The sequence below is a fragment of the Taudactylus pleione genome, unplaced genomic scaffold (genome assembly GCF_031769625.1).
Source record: "Taudactylus pleione unplaced genomic scaffold, aTauple2 ptg000031l, whole genome shotgun sequence".
NCBI lineage: Eukaryota > Metazoa > Chordata > Amphibia > Anura > Myobatrachidae > Taudactylus > Taudactylus pleione.
Genome location: NW_028284433.1, coordinates 1,442,464 through 1,453,913, shown reverse-complemented (window position 1 = coordinate 1,453,913; position 11,450 = coordinate 1,442,464). Strand labels below are relative to the sequence as shown.

The window sequence follows — 11,450 nt, the reverse complement described above, 5'->3', positions numbered from 1 at the left end:
ATTATTGATTTCCTATGCATCTGGTGGATAATATAATGCATGTTATGGTATTATCATTGGATTTTCTTCTAACCTACGGATATCTGTCCGGGGAGAGTGGGATGTACTGTATGATAATAACTAAGGTATAATATGTGATGGACAGCAGCCCATCAGGGGGATGATAAATGTATACAATTCTGTTATAGCGTCTGGCATGATTGTTGGTTATGTATCACTAGGATTATAAACATCAATATACCGGTAGGGGTGTGCATATTAGCATAATGAGAAGTTGTGTCTAGCCTCCGTATTAGGCATTCTGTTTGTTGACTGTATAATGTTAGCCATCAATATGTTTTCTTCATTGATTGAATATAATTTTTGATGACTTACTCGAAGAATTGAACTGGATGTTTGCATCTATGCGAATTTATATGTAATATTTGTTTATTTATATACATTGTTGATGTCTGTATTTTTCACCGATGCTCTATGTATTGTTTTTAATCACACTCTGTTGCCCTGGCAACCGGTCGCGCTTGTGATGTCTTTGTATGGGCGCCGCCTAGTTGCTTCTGGAAACCGAGGCTGTGCACATGGTGGTGATGACGGTATTTAAGTAAGTACTGTTTGTCATCTTATTTATATCCTGAAGACGATGGAATAAACATCGAAACGTTGTATCAGTTACCTGCTGCAGTGATATATTACTACTGAGTGCCGCCGACCAGGTGTTGTATACTGAAGCCCCCGCTGTGGTGCTTTCACGGAGGGCACTGAGAAAAGTGTTGTCACATGGGAGTGCCACCCGAATTGGTTCTTTATATATATATATATATATATATATATATATATATATATAACAAATACATCCATAAACATACAACATTTTGCCTCTGCGGGAATTGTAATTTCAGGGAATGAGGTTCTGGAGATGTAGCTTCTTGTCATCTCCAGCCCAGAATAAGCTCAATGACTATGGGTTACGTGCTGCTTCTTTTTTACTACATCCATCAACCCCTGGGATCCCACCAAGCATCCTGATAGCTCTTTCATTATTTATTTCTACTTTCATTTATACCATGTTAATTCCAGGACTGGTTGAGAGAATATGTTGGGACTTTCTTCCAGATGTTTTAATCCTGTAAGAAATCATTATTTTGTCTCAGGACTCTAAAGGGGTCATTCAGACCCACTCGCGAGCGGCAGTCCGCTCGCAAGTGGGTCGATGTTTCCCACTGCACATGCGCACGACGGAGGGAGCTCCGTCGCGCGTATGCGCGAGACCCGGCGAGCGAAGGACTTTCCATCACTCCGGGTCTCGCACCAAAGGGGGCGTGCTGTCGATGTTGATTGACAGCACGCCCCCTTTGGTGGGCGTTCCGGGGGCGTGCCTGCCAGACGGAGGCGTTCCTATGGGAACTCCTACCGTCTGAAGCCGGCCCCACTGACATCACTAGTGATGTCAGTGGGAGTGATTTTGGCTCTGATAGAGCCAAAATCACTCCTGGCCTTGCAGTTGAGAAACCCGACCACAGGGTTTCTCTCGCAAGTCTGATGGTCGCGATGGTCAAGACCATCGCGACCATCTTGTTGGACGCTCGTATATGCTGTGGGTGGTGACCCACAGCTATACAAGCATCCAGGAGGACGCTCCATTTTAATGGAGGTGGGCCCTGATTCAGAGCGAGTGCTCTGGTCAGAGCGTCCGGCTCTGAATCAGGGCCTAAGTTTCCTAACTGGATTTCACACGACGTCAGACTATTGAGGCTGTTTTAGGAATAATTTTACTTCTAATTCTATAAAGCTGTACAGTGAGTCGTAAAACAAGGTATGGAAGCAGACTCCTCTAACCAATATAGGGCTCTATTCATGTACATGGCTACAGGAAAATACCATACCTGTCCGACAACCGTCTCCGATAAATGGCCCCTCTGCGATCCTGGCGAGACTTGCGGAGAATTACAGCGACTCTGGTAACTGTTCTTTGCACTGGCCATGTGCCAGCAGTTCCATGGGTGACGCAGCAGACTGTCAAAAAAGAGCAGCTGTGATGATGGGAACAGATGGAGCTGGCCATGGAAGGGTAGGGGCAGAGGGGACAAAGGAGAGTCAGCAGTATATGCAGAACAGAGCAGCAGCGGGGGCAGACTGAGATAGCCGTGGAAGGGTAGGGGGCGTGCTCCGGACAGTCAGCAGTGACCCAGCATATAGCATATGCTGGTCAAGTCTATATACAGTACACTCAGGACCTTATTCAGAGTCGGTCGCAAGCGCCGATGCGCTCGTAACCGACTCGATGGTTAGTCCTGACAGAGAAACTCTGTTGCTCCGGAGCTCGCTACCAAAGGGGTGGCTGTCGATGTTGATCGACAACTTGCCCCGTTTGGTAGGCGGGCCGGGGGGGTGGTTTCCAAAACGGAGGCGTTCCTTAACGAACGCCTACCGTTTTGTGGGCGGCCGCACTGACATCATCAGTGATGTCAGTGGGGAGCTTCCTGTTCCATCAGAGCAGAAAGCTCCCTGGGGCTTACAAGTGCCCAGACCCAACCTTAAGGTCTGGTCGTAAGCCCCGATGGTCGCGATGGTGATCACCATCGCGACCATCAACCTGGTTGGTTGTTAAGCTGTGGGTGGTAACCCACATCTTAGCGATTGACAAGGAGGCGGTCGCTCAGGATGCAAGCGGCCGCCCTGATTCAGTGCGACCGCTTGCAACTAACGACCACCTCTGAATGAGATCCTCAGTGTCTCAGTCACATGGGGAGCTCGGGCAGATTCTCTACCACTTTCCCCCTGGGCCCCTCAGATTGGCTGCTGTAACAGAAGGAGGCAGGGAGAAAGTGATACCCCTAAAAGTGGTTACTGTTCGATTTATAAATATACTGTATATGTATGTAATCAATTCATATATGTACATGGAGAAAAAGACATGTATGGTTTAATAGTTGATTTATTTACACAAGTGTCATATTTAAAACTAGCAGCTTCCGTTTGGATATTAACCCCCTCTTTGGGGAGCGCTGGAGCAGGACACCCCTTCATGGAGGCCTGGAGGAGCCTACCGCTCACTCCTGGACTATGGGAGCGAATGGGCGCGTGGCCAGGGACATGATACTGCAGCCGCAGCAGAGGGGAGAAATAGCCCCATAGTGGGCTAAGTAATAGAGGGGCAGAGCGGTGCGCGGTCGGCGGGAAGCGGACCCACTCGTGCATGCGCGGATTAACAGCAGCTTTGTCAGCATTCTCAACCATATTTTGGCATCTGTAAAGATATCTGTGCTTAGAATAGAGATTGGGCTGGTGGAAACCAACCACGGCAATGAAGTGTACCTGTCTTGCAGAGCGCCAATGCCTGGAGATATTGCTGGACAAGGCACTCCTAACAATGAGCAGATGGAAGGTTCCATGTTTTCTCCACTATCAAGGCACACATATCTCTCCGATGCAGTATGAGCAAACTGTTCTATGGATGGAAGAATTGAAGTTACATCTTCATTTTTATCCTGAAACGTTTGTCTTGGCTGTCAAAGCTGCTGCTAATCCGAGCATGAATATGTAGTTCTTCTACTTGTGTTCACTTTTATAAACATTTGAAATATCTGACTGTCCCTAACCTATGTGAAACGGCTGTCCTACAGGGTCTGACCTGGGACATATTTTTATGTTAATTTTATTTTTTGGTATACTTTATTTTATAATACTGTTTTGTAATGACAGGCATGTTTTCCCGTCATTGCTGTTTCATTGAGACAAATCAGTTTAGTTTCCCTTGAGTTATGTGGAGTGAATAGGAGGGGATCGGCTCGTCCAGCAACAGGTTTATATCCACTAGATACTCCTGAGAAATGAGGATTTGTTTGCTGCTGGACTTGATCTCCTGCTGCAACACGGTATATAATATGTCGGTTGTTAAAGACCGTGAGACCAAGCGATCAAGAAGATTTGGATTTGTTACATTTGAAAGTCCAGATGATCCGAAACATGCCATGCAAAGCAATGAATGGGATATCTGTGGATGGGCGCCAGATTTGTCTGGACCAGGCTGGAAAGTCCTCATTTGACCATCGCCCAGGGAGGCAAAATCCAGGCTGTGTTAATGCTCAAGAAGACTGAGAGCCACAAGTCGGCTAAAAGCAAGTGATGTTACTGCTAGATGTTTGTCCCCAGATGCTTTAATAAAAAAAAATTTCTTCATTATTTTGATGACATTCCTTTAGTGTAACAAGGTAGATCGGAGCCTGGATGCGCTGTAAATAGTGGCTAAACCTCCTTGGCATACTTAAAGCGAACTTCCTGTCCAATCTCTCCAAAAACAGTCACAAGAAGTTCTTGAAAAATGTTTGTTTATATTGTCCTTTATTTACTGGAAGAAATTAAAAGTTGTATTGAAGTTGTTATGGAATTCTTGTATTCTACTTTCATTTTGGCTTCACAAAGCCTATTAAAAGACCATCTGAATTTTTTTAAATATTTTTTTCAAATTATATTATTTTATTCCCAGAATCCACTGGCAAATCTGGTGCAAAATTATCTACCCCCCGAAAGACACACAGGACGCGTTTGCAGGACAAAGGAGATTCATCACATGGCAAACAGGATAAGGAATGTAACCATGAGGCAGAACAGTCCCACTGCCTCAGACAGGGCAAAGCCCAGGATGGCATAGGAGAACAGCTGCTACTTAAGGGATGGGTTCCTGGCATATCCAATAATGAGGCTCCTGAAAACTGTTCCGATACCAGCACCAGAACCAGCCACTCCTACAGTGGCAGCTCAAGCACCAATACATTTTGCAGCGGTATCTATATCCCGGCACACGACGCTGCTCTGGATTCCTCAAGCTGGGACCAGTGCCATATGGTCTGTCTTGAATACAGAGGGATTCAACAGTGCTGTAGACAAGGACGACTGAGCAGACATACGCCATTCTTCATCAGGGATGGGTTGGACATCAGCTTGACACAAGCGTACATTTTGTCGTTAAAGTGGACAAAGAATACAAGAAGTGCCTTTTCACTGCTACATGAATAGACCCCATAGTCTTTTGTGTTTTTCAATGTAAGTCAAATAATAATTTCAGAATTGAAAGCAGAAATATATATATATATACATAACAGACATTCTAGTAAGTTGTGAAAAAATGATTGTTAAAATTATAAATGAAGGACATTGAATATGACAAAATGTAATATACTGTATATGAATTCTGCAGTATGTTAATTTCCTTACCATTGTTTCTGCCATGATTAAGATCAGGTAAGGGGTACAAGGAGGACACTTGTACCGGGCCCCGAGATTCCAAGGGGACCTAGCCTCTTAGGGACCTTGGGAGTCCAGTTCATGTGTCCACTTGGTTGTGCCGCTGCAGTACTCAGCAAGGCACAGGCAGAAAAAGCCCAGCGGCCGACGTAATAAAGTGTCCATATTGTTGCATCATAATTGAGCCATGAAGACGAGCAGCAGGAGTTAAGTCTGGCCTAGAGATAAAGAGACATGGAGAGGGCAGGAGTTTTGGGGTAGATGCAGTGATACAGGGGAGGACGGTGCTGAAGACTGTGGGCTGGGAAGACACGGGGATATGCTGGAGAGACACAGGATGATGGGGCTAAGAGACACTATGGTGATGAGCCTGAAAGATACAGGGGGGGATGAGGCTGAGCCACAGGAGGGATGAGGCTGAGAGACACAGGGAGGTGAGGCTGAGAGGCACAAGGGGATGAGGCTGAGAGGCACAAGGGGATGAGGCTGAGAGGCACAAGGGGATGAGGCTGGAGACATGGAGATGGTGCTGGTGAAACAGGTGAGGATCAGGCTGCGTAGACTCTGGTAAGGATGAGGTTGAGAGGGGAAAGGGCCAAGAGACAGAGGATGGGATGAGGCTGGATAGATAGGGGGGTGAGGCTTTAGAGACACAGGGGGATGAGCCAATGGCCTGATTCTACAAGGCTGGCAAAGGGGGCCCCCAAAAATATATAAATGTGCTAGGCACCAAAATTTCTGTTGCCCGGACTGATTAAAATAATTATTAGATACGTTTAAAACATGTTCTCACTTATACGTGTGCAGCCGCCAGTACACTACATTAACAACACTACAATATTGTTTAAATACTTTTGATTTTTTTCTGAATAGAGTAAGAAGTACAGTAGATATGAGAGTAAAGTCGCTGCAAAATCTCATGTGAAACTAATTTAGCAGCAGAACATGCCGCTTTCTCCAGGTGAGATTTATTTGAGTTGCCCTTTTGCTTTATGGAAGAACACTTTTTGCTCACTATACTGTGAATTCACTTTCAAGGAAGTTATAGTATAAGAAAAGATCAACATTGACGTGTTTTATGATTGGTGTAGCTGGGAACACTAAAGTCCAAATGCTACCGGTACTGTTGCAGGGGGAAAGATGGAAGAAGGTGAATATCTTGTGGACTTCTTTAGAGAAGTTTGATAATTTTTCCAATAGAGTTTACTAGACCTGTGTATTTGCTAATCTTTGTGTTTATCAGACACAAGTGAAGACTAAAATGATGTTTTCTAGATATGAAAAATGCAGCTTTGAAGCTTTAGCATAATAATAGCATTAATGTGGGTGTTCAAAATCATCCTAATACACTTATTAAAAACTTATTTGACATATTCACTTGCTCACTCACTTTAAAAAGTACAAATGTGACGCATGATCTAGAGACATCCTCAATGTTTCCTCACTCTCATGCCTTATTTAATAAAGTTCCAACGAGCAGTATTTTAAGAGAAAAGAGAAATTGCTGTGCGAAAGGTACTGTATGGAAGGTGGAACAGTGTAGTAACTTTTTTATTTTTGCCATTATACACCGTCCATTCACATGTCACAATGTCACATTGGGTACATTTCAGGAGCAGTGAGTACAGGCAGTATCTCCCCTCTGGCCATTCAGGTATTACAGATGTTTCCAAGTGAGTATTCCACACGACTACTCTGATGGATAATTTGCTGTCATGACAGGTGCTATTTCCCTGGTGTGGGTCTTTTTGCTGCTTATTTATTATTCTGTTTCTGATTAGCTTCTGACTTTGCCTGATTCCAAACTCTCTCTGGTTTGCCACCTGCCCCAACCATTTGCCTAGTATTGACCATTTCTTGTTTGCTGTCTGCCTTGACCACTACATAGACAGTGAATCTTTTTCCATCCTTTCAGTACTGTGTACAAAGCTATGTGTTTTACTGTTATTTTACAGTATTATTTTGGTTGTTGTTTCAAATATATTGTGTACCAGAGTCTCAGAGTTTGTCTCTACTGCTGCATATAAAATAAATACATTCTGCCCATGTATGAGAGAGAAAGAGAGAGAGAGAGAGAGAGAGAGAGAGAGAGAGAGAGATACCTCTGGAGAATAACAGCAGACAGTTGGCATTACAATTGCTATTGCACGAGTATCCCATGTCACAATACTGACAATACTGGTATATTAGCTGAAGTCCAGGTCCCAGAAATACAGGGAGCAGGGTGAGCAAAAGGATGCTTGTCTAGATCCACTGGTAGGTCCTTCAAACATTTTTTCCCTTGCTGTGAGCTGGGTTGCAGAATTTGTGTTTTATGTTCTACTATAACTCACACTTTATCATTCCTGTCATTATTTTAGGCTCTAATATCACTGTTTGCAGATTAGATAACTGTCTTATGTCTGGGGTTGCTATTTCCTGAAATACAACTTGGCGTATATTTACTGAAGTGAGGGTTTTTAAAAGTGGAGATGTTGCCTATAGCAACCAATCAGATTCTATTTAACATTGATCTAGCACCTTCTAGAAGATAATAGCTAGAATCTGATTGGTATACCCCCTAATGTGAAAAAAAGTTTTCATTGTTGGAGGTCTGCATGTGGAAGAAATTTGTTTTCTGTCTCAAATGTTCTCCTTTCTATCCTATAGTCACTCATTACTGGCCGTGCACAATGTTAGCAATGATTGGAATCTGGGGAAGATTGTTAGATGGGTAAAGACTTGTCAAGAGCAATATTTTTCTTGAAAACAAACATGGACCTTACAGAGTATACTACAGTATGATGCATTTTGGAAAAAAATTCTGCTGATTAACTACCAGGTCATAAAAGTTTTCACTGTGCCACTGAGTTATTTCCAAAGACCATGAAGTACTATATTAAGGATAACTTAGAGAATGGGTGTAAGAATAAGCTGAACTCTATAGTGGTCACATAACTCTATCTGTGTTCAGCTAAGGGTTTAGTTAACTAGCTCTCAAACTCTCATGTGCATGTTTTCCAGATTTCTTTACAGAATCACAAGTGAAATAATTAGGTATCAGTGAGTAATGAATACACCTGTGCACCTGCTGGGTGACCTGTAAAACCTGAACTGGTTTAGCTCCTGAGAACCGAGTTTGAGAACCACTGGTTTAGTTGATAGTTGTTTGAACCAGCCATGCACCTACAGCATGTAGGCTGCCTAGTATAAACAGGCTGCTTCTCTTCTCCCCTTGACTGTCTCTTAGGTGCTGCTGTGTTCATCATACATTAGTTGTTGACTCTTATTCAGACTCCGCTTCAATGGCTACTACTAATTTAGAAACATTTCTGTTACATATTTATACCTGCTATTTCGGTGGTTATTTCGATTAAGTATTGCGATGTTTGTCCTCATTTAACAGTGGTTGGGCTTCTTTACCAAAGTACAGTATCATGGTCATTACAGTGTGTGATTCTGCTTTAGAACCTCTGGTCAGAGGTCATTAATTTTATTCTCATTCACTAAATTTATATATTAAGCCTGGCTGTTGGTTCTTTGTATTTGTTTCACCTTATTATACCTGATTTATGTGGCCTGTATAGCCTTAAGTAATCACACTAACCCTTGCTAATCCATAACTACCCACACTGAAGTACTGGAGGCATCCGAGTACCTGTAAGCATATCTGGAATTCAGGTATTTACAGCAGATATCGGTGAAGTAATTAGTTCTGGTTCCAGAGGCTTCTCATGGTGTAACCAGGGTGATTTGTAACAATGGGTTTGTTTGATCTTCTACTGCACCAGTTAGTGCTTGGTCTTTTTAAAGTTAAAAAGAGATGGGGGTTTACTCCATTGCATTGATAGCAGAGGACTAAGGAACATATTTTTTAAACTATGTTTTCGTGGGGTAACCACAAATATTAAGTGACCCCTGGATGAACCATGGAGGGACCACAGCCGATATCTCAGATATCTGCTGCTGCCCTTCCATTTCTGACAGCAGAAGCAGCCCACATAGCATTCTGGAGCTTGACCCTAGCTGCTGACGCCATCTTCATATGGCATTAGACGCTATAGCCTATGGGTCTATATTGGCAAGACCATATGCCAATTTTGTGAGAGAACAGCACAACATTGCTCCGCTATTTGGCTTGCCCTGAATGGCAGAGAGTCAGACCAACATGTGGCCCATCATTTTAAAGAATTTAAACATTCCCTTGCCACTCTGAGTTATAATTGGTGCACCATGTACCTGCGTCACCAAGAGGAGGTGATAGAGAGAAAGCACTCCTCAAATTGGAAGCAAGGTGGATTTACCTGATGAACAGTGTGGCCCCGTATGGCCTCAATGAAAATTTGCACTTGTCTTGCTTTCTGTAATTGATAAGCTTGTAGGTTGTCTTTGGATCACATCTCATTAGGAACCGGTCATACCTGGAATGTTTTACTAATATGAGCTGGGCACATTGGAGCTTGTAACTAAGTACAAATTGTAATTTAAGACATTGTAGCCAAACTGCTTGCAATTGATTGATTGATACAATCAGGCATATACCTATGTTTTACTAGATCACATTGTTAGATCCAACTAGTGCCTATAATTATACAATCCCATGGATACAAACTTTTGGGGGTATGCATTAGGCTATTATCCTAACACGAGCAGGCCAGCTCTTCAGCATTGCACAGGTGTTGCATTGGAAGTTTAGTTTAATACCATTAGCGATATATGCTCCTTTAATTAATAGTCATATCTACCTTCACCACCTTTCATCATTTGATTGTGTTTATGTTATGTGACTGTATTTCTGTGTTTTTTTTATGTGCATGTCTTTTCTTATTGGTGAACTGGCTTGTCACCTAGGTTACCAGACGCTGCCCGTGGTGTGAGGACGCCTCACATCTCTGCATCGGGACACGGCATTGTGGCGTCACTTCCCCTGGTGCTGACCTCTGGCTGTGCAGCACATGGGTAAGTGTTGAGTTCTCTCATATATAGCTGTGTGTGCTTTGTACTTTGTTGGTCCCTGAGGAAAATCTCCAACAAAGGAGATTGAAACGTTGGCAGTGCCAGGTTCTAAGCGTTAAATCTTTTACATGAGTGGAAGTCCTGTGAGTGCCGCCGTTTGTATGTATATATATATATAAAAAGTGAGACCAGATTCCCTTCATCAAAAAAAAGTGGAAACCAACCTCCGAAGTCAGCACACCAAACAAGCAGTCAATGAAAAAAAACATATATTAGTGAAGTACAGCCAAGTTGCATCGGGAAAACAAACACTTGCATGTCACGTCTGCGATGCAGTAGATTTTCAGTAATGCCTGGTGACCTAATGCAGAATGCTGGGTGAAGCGCCCGACGGCCGTTTCGGTGGTACAACCACCTTCATCATGAGCACAAGCTGAATCTAGTAACCAGGCCTAGAAATAGGAGAAAAGGGCGCCGAATCAGACATATAATTAACACTCTCACCTGGTGCCGGGGAGCCACGACTCGTTCTGGGCTACACATACCGGACATAGACGGCTGTTTATCTCAGACTGCAGGATACAGGTAACCCCCGCGAGACGTCATGCCGCAAAGGAACCAATGACGGCGCGTGATGCGAGGGGCATGTGTCAAGCACAAGGCCTGTGCAGTGGACAGCCAGAGACACGTGACACAAATGTGTCACGTGTCCCAAGGACCCGGAAGACCTGTCCCATAACGGTTGCCTAGGCAACCGGAATACACATACAAATCCGTGCAGAGTGGAAAATAGACGTCTGACAGGCACCCTTTAATCCATCAATACAGTAACAAAACACTGAAGGACACACACATATAAAAATACATAGACCAAATAACACAGGAAGACATTGTTGCCTTATGAAAAACATCTCGCATTAAATTTCCTACTTATAGTCAATCCAGGACATCAAGAGAAAACTGTAATATCTACCCAATCTAGACAAAACAAAACAAAATCGAAAAAATTAATCAAAAAAAATAATCACATAATAATACCATCCAGTGAAAAAATAGAACAGGATTGATGAATCATGTTATCTGACAAAAACAATCATCGAATCCATCAACTACGCCCAGCAGTCCCCAAAATGATTCGTCCTATAAGCTGGTCACAAAAATACATTGAAGGATAGTTCATCATTGAGACCAAAGGGACGAATCGAACCCAACTGATATATTAGTTCACATTCCTTTTGCAACAGCTTTTTACACCGATCACCTCCCCTTCT

The 11,450-nt window shown here is 43.2% G+C and overlaps 1 pseudogene; it reads right to left on the bottom strand.

The window, feature by feature from the left end:
• Positions 1–4,547: 4,547 nt before the first annotated feature.
• LOC148539098 (ATP synthase F(0) complex subunit C2, mitochondrial pseudogene) lies at positions 4,548–4,968 on the bottom strand (annotated as a pseudogene).
• Between the last annotated feature and the right edge of the window lie 6,482 nt (positions 4,969–11,450).